The following is a 21,194-nucleotide window of genomic DNA, read 5'->3' as shown; positions in this document are numbered from 1 at the left end:
GGGCCCCCGTGCACCGTGGGGCCCCAGCACCCGCTGTCAGTTCCGCGGAGCCTGGCAGACAGTGGTCGGAGGAAGGGCAGGACAGACTCACAGACTGTGCTCATTTCACCACGAAAGCCCTCCTAGTCGCTGCCATCCACCTAGTTTTTGAGGTTCCTCATTAATGCAGCAGAGCTCGTCAAAGTCAGAAGCCCGTGGACCTGTCTCAGCCAGCATCCCGCAGAAATAGAGCTGCACTCGAACAGACGGAACTTCTCCTCCCGATTCTAACCAAGTGTCAAAAGTAAATTGAAGGGCGCCTGGGTGGCTCAGTGGGTTAAGACTCTGCCTTTGGCTCAGGTTGTGATCCCAGGGTCCTGGGATCGAGCCCCGCATCGAGCTCTCTGCTCAGCAGGGAGCCTGCTTCCTCCTCTCTCTCTCTGCCTGCCTCTCTGCCTACTTGTGATCTCTGTCTGTCAAATAAATAAATAAAATCTTAAAAAAAAAAAGTAAATTAAAAAATTTCTGGAGCTGTCACCATGGGTTCAAAACCCAACCTGTGTGGCCTAATGCTGGCTGTCAGCCCTGGTCCCACAGCCCTGTGCTTCCAGCTTCCAGAGACACTGACATGGACGGACGGACGGATAGACAGATGGGCAGCCGGAGAAGCCAGCAGCCCGCGGTGAGGGCCTGGGGGCCAGTTAGCAGTCAGCACTGGGGCCTTTGTTTGCTCAGAAATTCCTATTCAAGGATGACCACAGGAGAAGGAAAACTATTACCTCAAGGGAAGAGCAGGCTGGACCACTTTGTACAGAGGCAAAGCCCTAGAGACTCGGAGGACAGCAGCCGACCTTGCCGTGGTTCCGCACCTACTTCTCTGTTCTGCCTCTGAGCGTCTCACTCCTCCTTACACCGGCACCAGGGGTTTTATTTTTGTTTTCCTGCTGTGTCTTTTCCCCAGAGCATCTGTGCCCTGCGGGCAGGGGTCTCGTCTGTTTTGCTCCCAGTGGGATGAGTGACGAGTGGCCGTGGAAGCCAGCGCACGGACCCACGCTCACGGCCGTGGCATCTGCAGAAATTCAAAGTATGTTCCAAGCCCTCTGAGAAATGTGCAAGTCATTTTGGAAAAAAAGAAATTTCCATAAAAATGGTTGCAACAAAAAAATTTTTTGTTGATTAAAGCGGCACAAATAATGTGGAGGCCTGATTAAGTGGCTGTCGGAGCGCGGTGCGGTCACGGCTGGTTCCGTTGCCCGGGAAACCGACCACCAGGCTTGGTGGCCCAGGTTACACCCTGTTCCTAAGTCAGACGCTGAACCTGGCCTGTGTTTTCTGATAGAAAACAACACGCGGCATCCCCCCGGTTCGGGCGGGGAGCTGCCCACGGGCTCAGCTCCCGTCTCTGCTTCCTGCCCCGCTCCCTCCCTCCCCTTCCTAAGGGAACCGAAGGTGCGTCTGGTGTGACCGTGACCGTGTCCGCCCCAGCGAGGCTCTCACCACAGCAGTGACGTCAGCCAGGCCCCTCCTCTAATGTTAAATGCAGAGTGTCAGGGTAGCATGGCTTTTTGGCTGAAGGTCACGCTCCAGACTTTAGCGAGGGGAAAGAAAAAAAACACGACCCATCCAGCGGCATCAAATTGGGAATTTCCTCTGTGCATTTAAAAACATATTCTGAGGTCATGACCCTCTTGGGGGTCCACATTTTTCTTGGCCAGCCTCGTATGTGCCAGTGAAGCCCGCATCTGCAGTGCGGACCGGAGACCCTAGGCCACTCTCTCACACGCTCGAACCAGCGTCTTCTTTCTCGGCCGCCTCTTCTCTACCGCCTCCTCCTCCACTTAGATCTGGAGAGCTGGGGGCCCGGCTCAGGTTCAGGGTTTCTTGTGGTGACCGAACGGTGGTGACGAAAGCTGGCACTGGTCGAGCCCGTGACGCTGGGTGCACGGAAGGCTGGCGGTTCCTGCAGGAGCTGGCTGCATCCGTTATCCGCATGTTTCAAAGAAGGGAAAGGAGACTCATCAGGTCAGGAAGTCACGCAGCTCGGAGGTGACCTTGGACCCCAGAACTGGCACTTGTGGGGCATCAGGGGGAGAAGAGGCGAGCGCGTTCCCATGCAGTGCTCTTCAGAGCTGGTGATGTTCTTAGACAGCCACCCAGCCGGCCACCTCCCGGAACAGGGGACAAGGCTGGGGTGTGCGAGGTCTGCCCGGGACCAAGGGGTGGCAGAGCGGTGGGCCACGCTGGGCTCCCTGACCCGTCGGAGTCTCAGCTCCTTGGCCGGCTTCCTGCACCACCTTCCTTGGCCCTTTGTCTCTTTGTGCTCTCCCAGGCCTGGCCATCAGCTTCTCTTCTTTTCTTGTCCTCAGGGTGAGCTGCTGGAGTGGACAAGCTTGTGTTGAGGCCCCGGGAGAGGCCGCTCTCCATCAACACGTCGTCCGGGCACAGCCCACCACGTGTCCCTGGTCTCCAACTCCTCTTCTGCAAGACGAGACAAGGCTGGACGGGACAGGCTGGGGACATTCCTCAGGGACTGACAGGGAGAAGGAGAGGAGCTTCTTGCCAACGGTGGCAGGTCCTCCCAGGCCAGGAGCCCGGTGATGTCCCTGGACGGGCCAGCGGAGCATGCAGGGGAGCCTTGCGGGTGCTTCTGTGCCTTGTGGTCATCTGTACCTTGCACACTGGCAGGCGCCCCGCTTCCCCTCTTCTCCACTCTGCAGACCACCCACAGTTTCAGGCCCTGTCCAAACTGACCCAAGCCGGTGCCTTGTTTCCAGAAGTTTCTCCAACCCCCATTCCACCACACTCATCATGTGTCTGCCTGGCTGTCTGCTCCCCTTCCTCTCCCGCCTGGCGTGGCCCTCGGAGCTGTTCTCTTCCCTCCCCATCGATAGCAACCCTGCTTCTGTGGACGGAGGCAGCAAGAAGTCAGCGTGAGGGCAGAGGGTGAGGTGTGCAGCGTCCGCAGGGGCTCCCCAGGCTGCCTGCGGCCCTCCCTGCCCTGTGCCTCATGCGCTGTCCCTGTGGGCAAGTCAGGAGTTCCAGGACACCGGCTTCCCAGGGCCGCTTAGGATTAAATCAGGGGGAACAAGGAAGTGTCTAGAAACTGCCCCGTACATGGTACCTCCTCAAAAACCAGTGTTAGCTCTCAGTGTCGCTGTTGAAGGAAGGTGAGTTTGGTCTGTGCCAGGAGTGGAATTCTGGGCCACGGGGTTCCTCCTGGTGCCTGTCCAAGAGAAATGCAACCCGCGCCCACACGAACACTTGTACACAGACGCTCACGGCGTCGCCCACAGCAGCCCGAAGGTGGAGACATCCCACATGCGCATCAGCGCGCGGAGAAGGAACACGTGGTCTGCGCACACGGTGGAGCGTCGCTGAGCTGGGAGGAGGAACGAGGCTCTGACACCTTCTGGATGTGGGTGAACCTGGGAAGCATCAGCCGAGAGACACAGGGCAGCCGTGGACGCCGACGTACCATGTCTTCCACCCACAGGAAAGTCCGGACCAGGTACGTGTGCAGAGACGGGATGGAAGCTGGCAGTTGCCCGGGGCCGGAAGGGCAGCGGTGGGGTTTGTTGCTAGTGGGGACAGGTTTCCTTCTGGGGTGAGGGGAATGTTCTGGAATCAGATACTGGTGACAGTTACACTAGGCTGTAAATGCACTAAATGTCCCTGAATCTTTCACTTGAAAACGGTTAATTTTTAGTTACATGCACTTTTCCTCAATGACACCATATGGCTTCGGGTCACCGTCAGGCTCACGCCACCTCCACCGCCGGATCTGGGCCCCCAGAGTCCCCGCTGTTGCCCAAGACGCCAGCCCCCCCATCGCCTTTATGTTCAAACTCACTTTCCCAACAAGCCGTGCAAGAGCCTCGTGGTCCTTCCCCCACACGGAGCCCTCGCTCTGCACCTGCACTAGGAGAGCACTGTGCACAGGTCAGCTGGGACCTTGCGTCCTCCTGACCCTGGCTGAGTGCCCAGCAATTCTGCTTGTGATGTGGGGCCCCGGCACTGAGCATCTAGAAAGCTCTCCCCACCCCTGGGCACTGGAGCACACCCAGGGCGGAGAACCCCGCTCTGGAATCTGCGAGTGTCCATGAGGACGTCGGGTACCACTGGGCCACTATTTCCACATCTACAAAATCCTACTCCCATGTTTCTCCCAACAGAAAAAAACCATTTGAACAGCAACATCTCGGTGAAGACAGTGTTATCGTTCTGTAAGCAGAGACACCACCCTCTTCACGGAGATTCCCAGAGCGGGCTTGGGCACCATTCTCCCCGGCGGCACGAGACTTGGTCAGCAGCCCGCTGAGCTGGGTCACCAGGACTGCGGGACAAGTGAGGGAGGGGCCTGAGGCCACAGGGCCACCAGGGCCGCCAGGGCAGGGGTGGGCTGGGACCCAGGTGTGCGGTGACCGACCACAGCCAGCCTGTGTGGCCCCGTTAGCTTTGCCTGAGCTGTGGGAGAAGCTCCTGCCTGGGTTACGCCTCCCTGACCCAAGTTAGGAGAGACCTGCAACCGTGGACACAAAGATGTGCTCTCTACGCACCCCCAAAATCTCCAGCCTGCCACACCCCCGGAAGCAGACCCCTCTGCGTCCGGGAAGTTCTGGGACAGAGAAAGTGCACTTGCTCTGGCATCTGTCTTATGTTTAAATCCCAGCTGTGGGACGTCGGTGAAGACTTGTTGCCTCCTGAGCTCCAGAGCATCTGTAAATGGGGACACTGCCCACTGCAGAGACAGGTGGACATGGCGGGGTGGGGATGGGGTGCGTGGGTAGGGCGGTGAAAGGCAGAGACATGACAGCTCTCAGCACGGGGGTGGTGGGGGGCTCCCAGCAGAGTCCAGTTTCATCCGTCGGCCTGGACCCAAGAACGGTAGGACCTGGCCATCCCAAGGACACCCGCTGTCACAGAGCGGCTTGCAGGGCGGGTTAGGATGCACCAAAGAAGACCTAACAGAGTCTGATGGAACTGGAACCTTCTCTCCACCAAACAATCTCCAAGGCAATAGCTTGGGCTGCAGACCCAGGGTTCTTGGTGTTGTTTGATGAGCAGACACCCTCTTGGGCCAGTTCGGGCAGGTCCCCCACGGCCTCCAGGCCCCAGCTGGAGTCTGTGTCTGTCACAGGACGGCGCTGGCCATGCCGGCATCCATCGGTGGCCACCCCAGACCGGCAGGACTTTACTATTAAAACAAAATAATTCTTTTCTCCCTGAAAAATGTACCATCAAGAAGATGGCGGGGGGGTGGGCGCAGAGCCACCAGCTGGACTGGAAGGAGGTGTTCCTGTCCTCCTGATGGCTCCCGTCACATGGCCACCTACAGCGGCCGTCCTGCCCGCGAGTGCTCCCGTGGCCTGCAGGAGCACGGCGTTCGTCAGTATTGCGATCCTACAGGCTTGTAAAAGCCTTTAAAACAAATGCATACATTGGAGGAAGACCGAACAGAAAAGCAGGCGAGGGCACGCGGGCGGTTCTCAGAGGATGCAGCCAGACGTGAACACCCTGCTGAAAGGGGTGCGTTCTCCCAGGCAGATAGGAGACGGGTACGGAGTCACCAGTCACCCCTCCGGCTCATCCGCGGTGGGACCACCCCACGGTGGGACTGTCGCTCCAAGCACGCTTGCGACATGCACTTCGGCCAGAGCTAGTAACCCTGCAGATGGGCAGCTTCAGGACACGCTTTCCGCTCCTGGGGAAATGCCCGCAGATGCGCGCTCCCTGTGTGTGAGGGTGTGGGGAGAAGGCCCACGGTCACGGTCTGCCTGCCGAAACCGCCGGCCACCTGTGCCCCTGGACAGCTCCTCACCCCGCCCGCCTCCAGGAACTCACAATGGCTTATGCACAGGAGACTTCGTGTGCATATCCACAAACCCCCCAAACAGACTTCGGCGTAAAACGGAGAAGTCCCCAAAGGAAATGTCAACAGGAAGCTCTTAACTCCTTTTTGAAAACACAAAATAGCTCCACGTTGTTCTTGGATGCCCGTGAAAGGAACGGTGAGGTGCCCAGTGAGAAACAAAAGAGCTTCTGGGAATGACAGTGGGACTTTGTGGGGGCGGGGAGCAGAATCCAAAGCTGCTGGGGGCAGACTGTGGGGTTCAGCGCCCACAGCACGTGGGGACTGGTGCCCGGCGCGCAGGCCTACGAAGAGAGCGCGCCCTCATCTTTCCCCCGTGGGCGGGGCTGCAGCGCGTGTCCTCCGGCAGACGGAAGCTGTTCCTCGGCCCTGGCTGGGCTTTTGTGCCCAAACCGGTGCCGGGGCGGCCCATCCTCGCGCAGACCTCGCCAAGCCCTGACGGTCAAGGTGGGTGCGGGTGGCCCGGCGGGCGGCCACCAACCTGGAAAGGGGCCGTGTTCTCCCAGAAATGGTCTCCAATGGAGCGTAAATAGCCAAATATTAGCCTGCCACATAACAGGGGATGAGAAAATGTCGGTCTGTTTCTTGTATTTGATGCAGAAAAACTATTTAAATCTATGAAACTCGAAAAAAAAGCCCGTGTGTGTTGGCGGGGAGGGAGGGAGCATGTGTGTGACGGCCAGACTTCTGTGCGTTGCCTGATTGTGGCTGCTTGAATTCTTTCCAAATGGGCCTTTCTTTCCTTTTTCCCCCATCCCCCCCACCCCCCCCCCCACGGAAAAGGGCCCCCTTTTCATATTTTTACATGTTGTGATTTCACTGAGCCCTTCCAATTGGTCGTCAACAGTTCATTTGTGCCAGGACCTTCTGTAAACTCTGCACGCGGGTCTCCAGGCCTGACCACCCACCGAAACAGGCTGTCTAAACAGCGTGTGTCTGGGCCTCAGACACAGCAAGTGAGTTAAAGATGGATCCTGTCCAAGCGTTTTTTTTTTCCCCCCTCCAAGCAGAGGTGGGGGTTGGGTGGGAGACCCTGGTAGCACCAGGCCCTACTCAGAGGCGGCCTTTTGAAGTTGGAGGGAAATGGCCCTGTCTTTTGTCATTTTTCTCCATGGAAGTCCTTGAACTCAGAAGGATCTCTCTCACCTTCTTTATTTTGAGGAGTGGGAGCCATCTCTGTGTCAGGAAAAACATAGGGACTGCAGCTTCTTTCACCCTCATCCCAAATACCGTAGGATCAGGGTATCCCCTTCACCCAACTCCTGACTTTCCAGGCTATAACCTTCCGAATACACTTCCTTTTGGGCCCGAGTGGACTTTGCCCTGTGGTTGGCAGCATCAGGAGTCACCAGGGGACATGGAGGCAGCCCTAGCATGTGTCAAGGCCCTGTGGCTGGTGCTTACCCTTGATCACATTTGACCTTCACAACAGCCGTAGGAGCGAGGCACCGTCAGCGTCCATTTTATAAAGAAGGAGAAGGGAAGGGCAGAGAAGCAAAGCTGCTCACATAGGTTGACGTGACTCATACCCAGAGAAAGGATGAGGGTCCAGGTGTGCCTGAGCTGGGGACCGTGTTCTGTACTTGTCACTCAGTTCTCCTGACCAACCCTGTTCTCCGGTCTGCTGGAAGAACAGGGAACGTGCTCCATGAACATTTCCAATGTGATTGCTGCGTGTGTGTGTGTGTCTGTGGGAACACCTTTATGGAGGTATCATTTACGCACCGTACGATTTGTTCATTTCAAGTGCACAACTCAGTGGTTTTTAGTATATTCCCAGAATTCTGGAGTCCTCCCCACCACTGGTTTTAGAATATTCGTACCACCCCAGAAAGAAGCCCCGTGCCCACCCGCGGTCACCCTCCCTTCTTGCCCTTCCCCCATCCCTGCATCGCCTCGAGTCCGCCCTCTGTCTGCCTGGGTTGGCCTGGTTGAGCATTCCCTGCCCACGGAACACTCCGACACGTGGCCCTTGTACCTGGCTTCTTGACTCAGCGAACAGTGTTTTCAGAGGTCGTCTATCCCATAGCAGGTATCTGTACTTTATCCCTTTTCACAGCTGAGTGGTACTCCCCGGTGTGGACGTGTGGCATTCCGTCTGTCCGTCCGTCGGCGGGCGGACATTTGGGCTGGTTCCACTCTGGGCTACAGATAGGAGTCATAAAAGGCATAAATTATGCTGCTGTGAACATCTGTGGACAGGCTCTCTTGTGAACATGTGTTTTCATTTCTCTCGAGTAGACACACTGAAGGGTAGGATTGCCGAGTCAGACGGGAACGTGGTGTTTCACTGTTTGAAGAGCTTCCGGAATGTTCTCTAGAGTGGCCGCCCCATTTTGCACTCTCACCAACAGTGTGTGGGGTTGTGACTTCTCCCCGTCTTCTCCGACACCTGTTATTACCTGTCTTTCTGATTCCCGACACTCTAGAGAGCATCCGGTGTTAGTGACTTCACTGTGATGTGGTTGGCAGTTTCCCTAGCAACTAATGATGTGGAACATCTTCTCCTGTGCTGATTGGCCATTCCTGTGTCTTCTGTGTCTTCTATTCAGATCATTTGCCCATTTTTGTGTGTGTGTGTGTGTGTTTTGGGGGGATATTTTTAAATTTTACTTAAATTCAATTAGTTAACATAGAGTGTATCGTTAGTTTCAGAGGTATTCAGTGGTTCGTCCGTTGCACAGAACCCCCAGTGCTCATTCCATCACGTGCCTCATCAATGCCCACCCCCGGTCACCCCATCCCCACGTGCACGTCCCCTCCCATAACCTGCAGTTTGCTTCCTGTAGCTAAGAGTTGGGCCGTCTGTGACTTTCCGTTGCCGTCCTCCCTCCGTGTCATGGTGCACAAAACAGCTGGCTCCTTGAAGAGAGGTTTAGTTTCTGCTTCTCGACAGGATGCTTCTTGATGTCATATCTGGGCCACAAAATCTATCCTGAGGTCGGGTCGCAGCCCAGTTTGTAGGCTTTTCTAACCTGTTTCTGGAACCAAAGTTTCCTGACTTTGAAAGTCCCTGACAAGCCTGAATTGATTTCCACAGGAAAGATGGGGAGTGGGAAGAGAGCTCGGAATTATTGGCAGGCTGGTTGCCAGGGGGAGGGCGGCTTGGGGTGAAGGTCCCCGGGGTCGGCAGCTCCGGTGTGCGGGAAGACACGGGTCTGCCAGTGCTCTAGGGCAGCGGGCTCAGCGGGCTCATCTCGCCAAGCAACAAGCACGAGGCGGGGTATAGGCAGTGAAAGCTGAGCACCTAGGCTTGGGCACTAGGGCTTCCGATCTACCACGAGGAACTGGAAATAGAAAGATCTGGTTCTTCCCCAGAGATAGTCTGGGTATGGCGGATGGCACGGGCAGGTCACATTGCCGTAAACATGTCTAAGCAGACCAGCACTGGTGCCCCAGACACTGGCCATGTAACCTCGGTCTAGAGAAGTCAGGAGGTCAGCCCGAAGTTGGACTGTGCCCTCCATAAAGATGTGTTCCACTCCTAACCCCCGGTGCAGGTGTGTCACTTTGTTTGGACATGGGGTGTGAGCAGATGTAATTCAGTTAAGGTGAGGCCATACTGGACCAGGGCAGGCCCGGACCCCATGACTGGCACCCTAATGAGAAGAGGAAAATCAGGTGCAGAAAGGGGCAGAGAGGCGTGTGTCCGCAAGCCAGGGCGCCGAGAGTGGCCGGCGACACCAGAGGCTGGAAGAGGCAGGAGGGAGCGTGGCCCTGTTCACACCTGGACTGCGGACTTGGGGCCTCCAGACTGTGGGAGAACACATTTCTGGTCTTCCGAGTGCCCTCTCCCCCGACGCCTCTCCCCCACTTCCCTCGGTTTGGGGTCTTTGCTATCGAAGCCTTGGGGAAACAGCTACTTAGTGACTGGAACTCAGGTCTCACGGATTCCCAGGTCCTCCCTTCTCCTCAGCAGAGGCCCCTGGGGGCAGTTAGGACAGATGGCTTGGGGGACGGGTGGGCTTTGCCACATCCCTCGGGTCCCTTTTTGAAGGTTTCACATGGGCCTGGCGCTTAGATCATTCTCCTTTTGCCTTGAGCTCTGTGGGTTCAAAGCCAAAACCATAAGCAGTTTAATCATGGCCTGTCCTAGAATTACCCTCACCAGCCAAGCCAGGATTGCGCTGGTCGTCCAGCCCGCGAACCCTTTGTTCTTCCTGAAAGCTTCTTCTTAAATGCGGTCAGAGGAGGATTTAGCCTTGTCCCAGGAGGCATGACGGTTGCCTTCCCCGCTCCCTGGGCACCGGTCACATGAGGCTGGTATTCTTGACAGAGTCCTTGTGGCATCCTTCGCAGAATTATGTTTTCCAATGCAGGCCCACCCCACCCGCTAACTGCACACATCTGCAGGGCCTCGGAGAACAGGGGCAGCACGGGGTCGGGCAGTGGGGGGCCCGGGTTCTCCACGGTTCTGGGATTAAGCGTGAGGGCACCCACGCATACTCTGAGAACATGGAGAGCAGGTGGTGCTTTAAATGAGGCTGAGGTGTGCCTGAGGTCAGAGGTCAGAGCTGAAAGACCTTCCAGAGTCATGGCCAAAAGGAAGGATGAGAAGCCTGGCGCTCGTGAGGCTGGAGATGAGAACAGTAATGCCTGTTGCACGGAATTAGCGAAGAACATCAATGACATCATGCCTACGAGTAGCGTGTGCGGGGTGCGGCTCGCGTCAATCCCTAGCAGTGGTTAGTGGCCGGCACGCCGTCCACCCCAGCCCTGCTGCATGGCCTGAGCGCTTTCCCCCTCGGCCCTCTGCACCCCTTCTCACCTCCCCCAATAGCTTTCTCCAGCACTCGGGGAGCTCTGTTGGTGTACATGAAGGGCAGCCCAGAAATGCCATGATGTAGTCTGTCCAGGAGGAACCCTTGATTGGCCCGTGGTGGGATCTGGCAGGTGACTTCCCCAGACTGCCCATCCTTCCACAGGACAACTCTGAAGTGTGTTGCGTCTGGTTCCTCGGAGGATGTACTTCTATTGCCTCTTCCCCTTCCCTGACTTACTTCCCCACCAGCTGACTTTGACTTCCTGGGATCCCTCTCAATGTCAATCCTTGTCTCAGGCTCTGCCTTCCGGGGGACACACACAGAGACAGCTGCTATGTGGAAGCAGGGAGTCAAACATTGGGCAGAGAAATGACAATCTCAAGAATTGAGAGAGTAATGGACAACATTTTAAAAACAAACTGATGGCAGCAAAGAAAACACAAATTCATGGGCTCGGAGGTTGGCCCACATTTCAGGAGAGCGAGACCCAGAAGAGGTCAAGAGGTCGCCTTGTCACTGCCTTTTTTCCTGCCGAGAGCTGCTCCCTGTTTCTGGAGAAGGAAGGAACCCCTCTCCAAACACGGTTAGGCTGAGCTGAGCTTGTAGACATAAATGTCGGAGAAAATCTCTGACATCGATCCTTGGGAGACGGTCTGGAGGGTCCTAGGGCTCATTTCTTTATTTGACAAGATCCTTTGGAAACTGCTCCCTGCCTTGGGATTTATTCTTTTATTTTTTATTTTTTTTGCCTGTGCTAACTAAACATCCCTCAGTGGGATAAGATTTCATGTCTTTGAGCCCATTTTACTCCTAGTCATACACGCCTTTATTTGGCTTCCTAATTCGTATTATCCAATCATAATTTAACAAAGTTAGTCTTCTCATGTAAAGGAGACCTTTCCCAAATGTGCTTTGGGTGGGAAAATCGTGAAAGACGGCTTTTATGTTGAAGGCAAATACCAGAACCCCCTGATTCAATCCGATATCCCTGTTTTACAGAAGAGGAAAACTGAGACCCAGAGTGGCTAAGCGGTCTGCTTTACGTTACGCATCTGGACAACAGGATGAACCCTCACACACATTTCAGAGCGAGTTTTCAAGGAAAGGAGGCTGAACGATGGCATGGAAGAATGAGCATTTATTTCTTGCTCATGCATCTCTGAGGTCGGCTGAGATTGGACTAGGTTGGGCTGATACAGGGTGGGTTCAGCTGTGCCAGGCTTGGCTAGGACATGTTTGACTCATGGGCAAAGGCAGGACTGCAAGAAGGAAAGCCCAACTGTGTGAGCACATATCTTGCCTTTGCTGGTGGAATGTCTGCTTAATCTCTCCGCTGGAGGAAGCCGCATGGCCCAGATTAAAGTCAAGCTCCCGTGGAGGCTGGGGCTCAGGAGAGAATGAACGTGGGATGGGTGATGATCTGATCTACCACGCGGGTAAATCTCATGGGGACAGAGGCAGCACATGAGGCACACTTTGCAGGCATAGATCACTGGAGGGTGGCATGCCTTTCTATCCAAAGCTTGACCATGGCTTCCTAATCTAGAATGGCTTCCTCCTTCGCCAGCTTCCTGTAGCCATGACGGCTCCTCTCCTGAGGAGAAGTCTGTGGGAAACCTCACCTGGAGCTCCTCTGATCTCAATGTGTCTTCTTCCCTCTGAATTTTCAGTTTCATACTTTGTCGCTGGTTTTCAGCAATTTCATCGCGATGTGCCTTGGTGTGGGTTTCTTTGTGTTTATCTGACTTTAGTTTCATTCATCTTCTTGGATGAGCGGGTTTATAGTTTTCATCAAATTTGGAAAAATTTTGGCCATTATTTCTTCAATAAATTTCTCTCTCTTTTCATTTTCTCCTTCTGGGGCTTCAATTACATGCACGTCATTCTGTTTCACGTTGTCACAAGGAACGGTTTTGGTCATATGGTCTGCCCTGTCATATGGTACGCCCGCAGGTTCCCTGATCTCTTCTGATGCAGCAGGTAGTCTCTAGAAGCCCACCCAGTGGAAATTTCATCTTACAAATGGTGTTCTCCACTCTAAACTTTCTATTCGGTCCTTTCTCATGCCTTCCGATTTTTTCTCCATTACGTTCACGTTTTTCTTTAAATCCTTTAGCGTATTTATGAAAGCAGCTTCAAGTCCTTCCATGCTAATCCTAACATTGCTGTCACTCTTTGGCTCTGTTTCTTTTGACTGATTTTAATTCCAGTTAGAGGTCACATTTTACTGCTTTTCACATGTCTAGTAATTTTTGATTGGATGCCAAACATTACAAACGCTTGTTATTGAGTTGTTGGATTTGGTTGTCTTCCTTTAAAGAGGGTTGAAATTTATTTTGGCAAGAGGTTAAGTTACTTGAAAGTCAGCTTGATCCTTTTGAGACTTGTCTTTAATCTTTGTTAGGGAAGGTCTAGAGTAGCTTTGCCTCTAGGGTCCCTTTAGCCCTACTGCTATAGCCCTTCTGGAATCTCTGCTGAGTGTTCTGGTTTACCCATGGCTCCAGAGGACAGCCCAGAGTTAAGAGAACTGGATTTGTATTCAGCCTGTGGACTTGCTCTCTTGTGTTATGCAAATGACCTCACATCTCTTAGTCTTACTTTTCTCATGGGTCAGGTGTAGAATTTGGTCTCGATTAGTGGTTTTCATTCTGGTTTATTCAGTACTTGAGGTTGCATGGAGGTACATGAGCAAACACTATGCTGGGGAGAGGGGAAATAGAAGTTGTAACCAGAACTCTTCACCCGATTTCTATCAAAATGGCTTCATAGTGATTGGCTTCACATACTGAAGTTGCACACAAGGCTTCACAGGAAGAATTGTTGTTAAATGAAAAATCTGGGAAAGCACTATGTAAATAGGTGGTGGGGTTACATGTCAGCTCTATGTGACATCAGCAAAATCAGTGTGTGGGTCTGTATGACTTTGAGGATGCAGAAAGCCCTTTTGAGCTTTTTAATATCAAAGAGGTGTTGAGGGTAAGTTCTTCTATGAGCTAAATTGATCTTTTGTATATGAGAAATGTTATGTCATCTGAAAAATGTAAAATAATCTCACTGTAAAAACAAACAGCGGTGTCCACTATCCTATTTCCCTGGATAAATGAGTTTGAGCTATTTTTGCATCCATCCTCCAATCTGTAATATCTTTATTGCTGACATTGGCTGATTCTCTCTCAATTCTCAGTCAGGTTGTCTACTCTCAGAGATGAAGCTGCCTGAAGTCATGAGCATGTTAGGAGATCTGCAGCTACTCTGCGCACATCTATGTGAGTCATGTTCAGCCCAACCCAATATCCATGCAGTCACTCCGTAAAAACTAGTCTCTGCAGCCCTCTTTTACACCAAAGTCTTAATTTTTAGAGGGTAAAGTATGTTTTGGCATAGACTTCTAGTGAAATTGGGTATAGCTTGGATATTCCCAGTGGAATTTGGTTACAGCCACTTTAAGGGTAACATTAGCCTTTGGGGTTGGAGTATTTGCAATGTAGCATATGAGAAATCTCTCCAAACAAAATACGTGTCTCTTGTAAGAAACCAGGAAGCCTTCATGGACATTCACTTGAATTGATAATGCATGAACAGAAACCAAACCGTGGTTTGGAGAGGGGGCTCTACGCCAAATGCACCAGGTTTCGTGTTTGATAAGCAAGGCAGTGGGGTGAGGGGTAGGAACATGTAAGTCCACCCAGGTTTGGGTCTGTCTCCATTCCTTTCTGCTTACGTGACCTTCGGTTCTCTGTGCCCATCCACACCCTTCACCCTCACTATTCAAGCCATGCCAGTGTCCCCACATGCCTGCACTGTGCTTCTTTGCCCGAGGGTTTTGTCCAGCTCTCAGAGCTAGTTCTACCCGCGTGTGCAATCAGCCATGCGGGAGAGTCCCTGGGCCAATGATGATGGGAGCTGGTGAGTTGAGAGGCAACCCCTCAAGTCCCAGGACCCTCAGAATGGGAAGCCCTGGGATGCATGTTCTACATCGATCCATGGACCTGCCCAGAAGGATTACTCTGCAGGACAACCCCCCCACCCCAGGGCGTAACTTCTCTGACAAGGACCATGGCGGCCTCCTTGCCTTCCCTGCCTCACGTCCTCACTCCCCTACTGGTGTTTTCGGGATTGCCTCCCGATCATCTACTTGTGTGTGAGTCCTTGCCTCAGGCTCTGCTTGAGACACCCGGCCCGAACCGGGATAGAAGGACTCCACAGGAGTAAGTCACTGGCAATGTAGTCTGTGCTCCAAACATGTGACCGACTTCTTCCTTCTGTCTCTGAGTGGGTCCAGGAGCCTGGAGCGTGCCTAGCTCGTGGGTGGCAAGGACAGTGTCAATGCAGGACAAGAAGAGATGTGAAGACACAGTGGGGAAGTGCCCTGGTTTTATGCAGATGTGTCCCCACCAGCCAGCTCCCCCTGGATCCCCTGAAGGAGGTCATGTGTACACAGCTTAGACCACAGAGGTGTGAGCTCTGATGCAGAAAGGCCCGGCAGCAGGAGGGGAGGCGGCAGGAGAGCTCAGAGCTGCATTCCAGCGTGCTGGCTCAGGTGGAAGGTGTGGGAGGGCGAGCGAGCTCTGCAAATGAACCGTCGCTGACTCTGTCTCCTTCATCTGTCGCCCGAAACGGTGTTATTTCCTCCCTTGAAAATGTCTTCGAGCAATGCAGATAAAACGTGAGTGTTACTTACTATATTACATTCCTTCCCCGCTATCGCGCCAGCTCGAGCTACCGAGATTCCGGAGGCGCTAATGCAGCCTTTGCACCGGCCTCCCCCTCCTCCCGCGTCCACTCCCGCGGACCAGAGCCGGGGGACGCTGCCAAAGCTCGGGCTGGGCTGGGCCGGCCCGGAGGGAGCCGTGTTCTATTCGCGGGTACACGAGCACTTAAAAATAAACCCGCCACCAGCCAGGGAGTGCCTCCTCGGCCGACAGGAGAAGCGCTGAGGTTGAGCGGGCCCCCGGCTGCTCCCCAGCCCGCTGCGCCCGGGCCTTCCCTGTCACGCCGGGAGGGTCAGCTCGAGGCCCGAGGGACTCTGGGGGGTGTGCAGAATCTTCTTAGAGGAGGCCCGGTCCTGCTCGGGGCCAGCGGATTAGAGGAATACGTAGAATTTCCAAATTTAGCATTCAGGAATTGCTTCTTATAAACAAGGGCTGCTTTCGCCGGGAGATGCGGAGTAGATAATGCCAAAAAAGTCCCCCTTTGCGACTGAATTCCGTGATTCTGCAGCTAACCTCCAAGTCGACTGTTGGTGCAAATGAAGGGCCGCTTCCTGCCTGTCCCTCTGCATGGGTGGTCGAGCTTAAAATGAAATATCCAGGCTGACAAATGCTTTTACAAAGGCCAGATTATAAACTGTAAACCTACTGTCAGCTGGGCAGAAGAGAAAGCTAAATGCCTCTGTACCATTTAAAGGTTTGGTTTGGCCATGAGAGGAAAGCTGTGCTGCGCCGCCACGCCTTTGTGCACTGAGCTCGGGCCGCAGGGCGCTCGGCAGAGTGCCTCTGCCTGCCCGGGCGCAAACGGCCTTGCGTCAGGGGGTCTGCGTGTTGTTCCAGGGACAAAGCTCTGGAACAAAGGAAGGCCAAGCAAACTTTCTTGTGGGGACGGAGTCTAGGAGGCGTCCATATGTTGGCGGCACCCAGGTTCCTAGAGAGTCTCCAAGGGTGAATGACCTCAGGCGAGAAGCTAGACCCAACGTATGACCAGGACGTTCGTGCGAAGGGGTTCGCTCTGGGAGGGGACATAACTTCTTGGTGCCCTTTGCCGCGTGTGTTTGCGGGAATCCGAAGCCTTGGCTTCTCACTACGGAGGAAACCTCTCTTCCAGAAGTGAGGAAGGCAGGTGGGGGCGGGCATGAGCTGATAGATTGTACAGTAACATGAGTTCACCATTCCCAGCTCTCCACTTGACTCAGAAGGCAGCGGCGTCCGGGAAAGGCTGGGGAGAGCGCGTTGGTGGGGGTTGGTGGGGACTCTCCAGGACGAGCCCCTCCCACCTGCCAGCCTACCACGGCCGGGTGAACAGCACAAGCATCTTCGTGAGCCAAATAAAGCCAGGATGCCTGGGAATGGGTGGCTTACTCTCTCAGACCAAAGCCTCCATCTGCTCGGGCACAGGAGGGTCAGGGCATCTGGGATCCTGGGAGCTAAAAAGACCCAGGGCAGGCTGCATGGGGCACACTGAAGGGTCAGGCCATCCTTCTCCAGACTCTAGAGCAGGATTCTTCACAGTTTTTTAAAATTCAACAAATATTTGTTGAGTATCTGCTATTGCCAAGCACAATCCTAAAAGCTGGAGGGGCACGAATGTACAGAATGGGCAGGGGTCCCCGTTTTCATGGGGCCAAGCTTCCAGACAGTGAGAGAGAAACATAGTTAATAAGGACATGGCACAGAGGGAACTGCTGGTGCAAAGGCCCTGGGGCAGGAGAGGTGGCAGAGCAGGGAGGAGTCCGGCGTGGCTGGAACGGACAGAAGGAGGGAGAAGTTGGGGGACGAGCCTGGAGTGATTCAGGTGGGGGAGGGTCGGCGATGATGGAAGTCATGATCTCCAGTGTGGCCCCTCACATTTGTTTACACTAATCACAACAAAATCGACTCCTCAGCCATACGAGATGCATTTCAAGTTGCTCAACAGGCACGCACTGAGCATTTAGCATTCAGGAATGGTGGCTGGCGGCTACCATTGTGAATGGCACAGATTTAGAACATTCCATCTACTGGGCAGGGCTTCTCTAGGGCCTTGTAAGGACGATCGTCAAGAGAACCGCAGCTTCTACTCTGACAGACACGGGAAACTGTTGGAGGGTTTGACCAGGGGACGGACGTTTTCAAAGGGTCACGCCAGCTGCCAGGTGAGAAACAATTGTAGGGAGAAGAGGGAGAGACTGACGGACGTGGTCCAGAGACAGCCAGCGTCCTGCGCAGGGCCACCCTGCACGTGAACGGCGGAGCCAGGGAGAAGGCAGCCTCCTGCCTCTCAGTCAGGACTCTTCCCAGGAGAAAGGGCCTTGCTTCTTTACACATCAGATTGTATGTGCACACGTACCTGTACGTGTGCATGAACAAATGCACGTGACCTGTGTCTGTGGCTGTGTACACACACGTGCACACATAACACACAGGCATGCGTATGCATAGGTACGTGCCTGCGTGTGTACAATATGCACACGAGTTTATATGTCCACGTGTACAGATATGTATGTGCATTATCTGCTGACGTAATTTTTCCAATGATATTTTTTTTTAAACAGACTTATTGAAGTCACATTTGCGTACCACAAAGCGCACCCAGTTTATCCTTCATCGGCCTTTAGCAAATCGGTCGGGTCATGCAGCCGTCAACGCAGTGCAGCCCCGCGCTTGGAGAAGGGATTTGGAGCAAAGGGGTCCGTGCCCCAGCCTGGCTCGGGTCGGTCCGAGCTGCAGCCCCAGCTGCAAACCGTCCTCCCCTCGGGGTCATGGAGGTGCACACGCTTGTCACGGAGAATCACTCACGTGTGAGACAGGCAAATCCTCAGACAGAGCCCTTCTAGAGGAGATGTGTCACATCTGTCCTGGCCCCGCCCCACCCCCGGCGCCCCTCTTCCTTCCTTGGCAGGAGGTTTCTCTCCATCTTTTCCCAGAATCTCAAAGCATCTTGCTTTACTCCTGGGTTTTCCAGCCTTCTGGCCAAAAGTATACACAGAGAAAAATATACAGAGAGGTTAGGCTCCTTTTCCCACTGAGCTAATATTTAGGGGAAAGAAGATTAAACAGATAGTCCAGGGTTGGCTTGTATTACCACGTTATCCTTTAAAGAGTAAAGAATTTTAGAAAAAAAAAATCCAATGAAGAGGGAAAAAGTTCAAAGCTCTTTAAGAGAATTGATCAGAGTTTATGTCCAAGTCACAGACTAGAATTAATTGAACACCTACTATGTGCAGGCCATTGGGGTTACAGAGATGAGTCCAGTCAGGTCTCTGCCTTCTAGGTGTGACCCAGCGTCCCAGGTCTGTTCTACAGAGACCAGCGAGGCATGGTTTGTGCCTTTCATGCCCGCAGTGCACTTGAGGACATGACGTTTTGATAGAATTTTCATTCGTGTTGAGGAGTCTCGAGCTCAGGGCGGTTACCTGGAGGACGATGGCATCGGGGTTGGAAGGGGAAGGAAGGCTGAGACTTGGTGACTCCCCCTTGGTCAGGCTCTTCTACCGACGTCTGTGGTTTGGCCGCTAGCCATCCTCCTGCAGTTCCCCTACGTGCAACAAGTCCTGCCCCCATACTCGTGGCCTGAAACAATGACTTTATCAGGCTCGTGGCCTCTGTGGGTCAGAAATCTGGACGCGGCAAAGCGCAGACGACTTGTCTGTGCTCTGCCATAGCTGGGGCTTCAGCTGGGAAGACTCTGGGGCTGGGGAGGGTCTGGAAGCTTAAATCACCTGAAAGCTCCCACCTGGGCTGGGACCACCCTGAGTCTCACGGGCTCGCCCCACGGCTTGGGCTTCCTCACAGCATGGTGGTCCAGTGCCCCACGCAGGAGCGTCCCAGAGAAGGTAGAGGGGGCAGTGCCCATCCTGGCTGGCCTCCGCCGTGTTCCCATGGCTGTCAGTGAGTCACAGGCCCGCCCAGACTCAGAGGGAGGGTTCATGGACCCCAGCCCTGCCTCTGTAGGTGTGTGATGGATGGATGGATGGATGGATGGATGGATACTGCTGTGGTCATTACTGGAAAACGCGATGTGGACGACAATAGGGAAACTGGCGTACAGAAAAGGGAAGTGAATTGCCCGCAGTATGCAGATGACTCAGTCAGGATTTGAGTCTCAGGGACTGTCCTCCCTCCGTCCAGATCACTACGGGCAAGGACGTCAGGAAGGCTTCTTGAAGGAGGTGGCACACATCTCCCCAGGTTTCACCCTTGCCTGACCACCTTGCTTTCTCGTGGCTGCAGCTGTTTCTCTGACCCACTCACCCTGTGTTCCTCATCCTGTTTCCCTCCCAAGGCTGGCAGCTGCAGCAGAGGGGGGCGGGTCCAATGGGCCCCGAATGTCTGATCATTATTATTAATCCTGCCCCTCCCCCATGGGATTCCTTTCCCATTGGGTCCCTTAACTTGCCTGGACTTGAAGCCGCAGCCAAAGGTCAAAGGGAGTTGCCATATCCAGAAAGATCAGACCAAGAGGAGAATTGGTGGGGAGGTCCAGCTGGTGACCCCGACAAGTAGACTGAGAATCTAGGGAAGCGAGAGGTGCTGGGAAAAGACATTATGGCTGCTATTTTCAAGGCTGCTGTGTGAATTCTGAGATTTAAAACAGTTAGTGGACTGGGTCACTCGGCAGAGCATTATACGGCGGGTTAAAAGGAACAAGACGCAGCCGCACGCAACAGCGGGGCCTGAAAGCATTTTGCTAAGTGAGAAAGGCCAGACACAAAGGACCACTGAGTGTGAGGCCCTCGACATGAAACGTCCACAAGAGACGGAGGCCCCGATGCGGGAAAGAGACTCGCAGGTGCCCGGGGCCGCAGGGAGACGGGGAGGGACGGCAAGCACACGAGCCTTCCTCCCGGGGCAAAGGAAACATCCCACGGCTGCGTGCGGCGATGGCTGCCGTGTCACTGAGCGGCCTGAAAACCACCGCGCCGCTCGCTTCAGTAGTGTGAGTCGTGCTCTGTGAGTTACATCTCGAGTATATTTCCCCGCTTTTCATGCTGCCTTTCCTAGCTCCCTGTTCACTCCAGAAAAATGAAAAGAAGAAAACAGAAAACACCACCTACGGTTTAAAAATAAGCCACGTGGGCAGCCTGGCCCGTATCATCTCAATGCGCCAGCTTCAGGGTTTTACTTCTGTCACTTTGTTTTCTTGTTTGTTTTTGTTGCTGGTGTGGCTGGTTTGTAACATGCGGAATCACTGTGTGGGGAGTGTTTTGTGTCCTAAAAAGTCTTTGGAATATCTCTCTTCTGGACAGAGCCTCCCTAACGAGGCTGTGGAGACCCCGTAAACACCGCGGTTACAGCGTGTAGCTGTAAGACCACTGCAGGGTCGGAGCCTGCCCAGGGATCTGGGAAGTCTCCGCCGGACGGCCGCTGCATTTGGGTTTCGTAAACAGTAGAGTCGCTTCGATGGTTTCCAGATCTGAGCATCTGTCCCAGCAGTGGGGACCCTGGCCGGGCCGCCCATGAGCTCTGCCGGGGGACCTGCCAGCGACAGTTCAGGTCACCCCAGGGGAGGGGGGGCCGCCCAAACAGAAGGTTTTGCCCTTGAGGATTTAAAAAACCCACTACCACTCTTCATCCATCCGTCTGGCTTTTTAAGTTTGACAAAGGTGATCTGTGCACAAGGTCACAAAGATCAGCACATACAAAGAGGAGCAGATATAAGAAACTCCTCCCTGTTCCACAGTCTGCATCTCCACCGGGGCCCGCCAGCATTGCCACGGCCTCCTGTGAAGTCGCGACGGGTCACACCGGTGCAAGCCCTCATCCTCTGCGCCTTGCCTCTACCCCGACACCCGACCACAGAGATAGAAATACACTATTTACTCTCCTCTCCGCCTGGCTTTTTAATTTATATATCCCTAATATATATATATATCACATATACATGTGGGT

At 54.0% G+C, this 21,194-nt stretch overlaps 1 long non-coding RNA gene across 4 annotated transcripts in view; it reads right to left on the bottom strand.

Moving 5' to 3' along the window:
• The window catches only part of LOC131817800 (uncharacterized), a 167,977-nt gene that overhangs the window by 118,018 nt on the left and 28,765 nt on the right, over window positions 1-21,194 (bottom strand). The gene's annotated exons all lie outside the window — the stretch shown is intronic.

Source organism: Mustela lutreola, chromosome 16 (genome assembly GCF_030435805.1).
Source record: "Mustela lutreola isolate mMusLut2 chromosome 16, mMusLut2.pri, whole genome shotgun sequence".
NCBI lineage: Eukaryota > Metazoa > Chordata > Mammalia > Carnivora > Mustelidae > Mustela > Mustela lutreola.
Note: the sequence above shows the minus strand (reverse complement) of the source record. Positions and strands in the feature narration are given on the sequence as shown.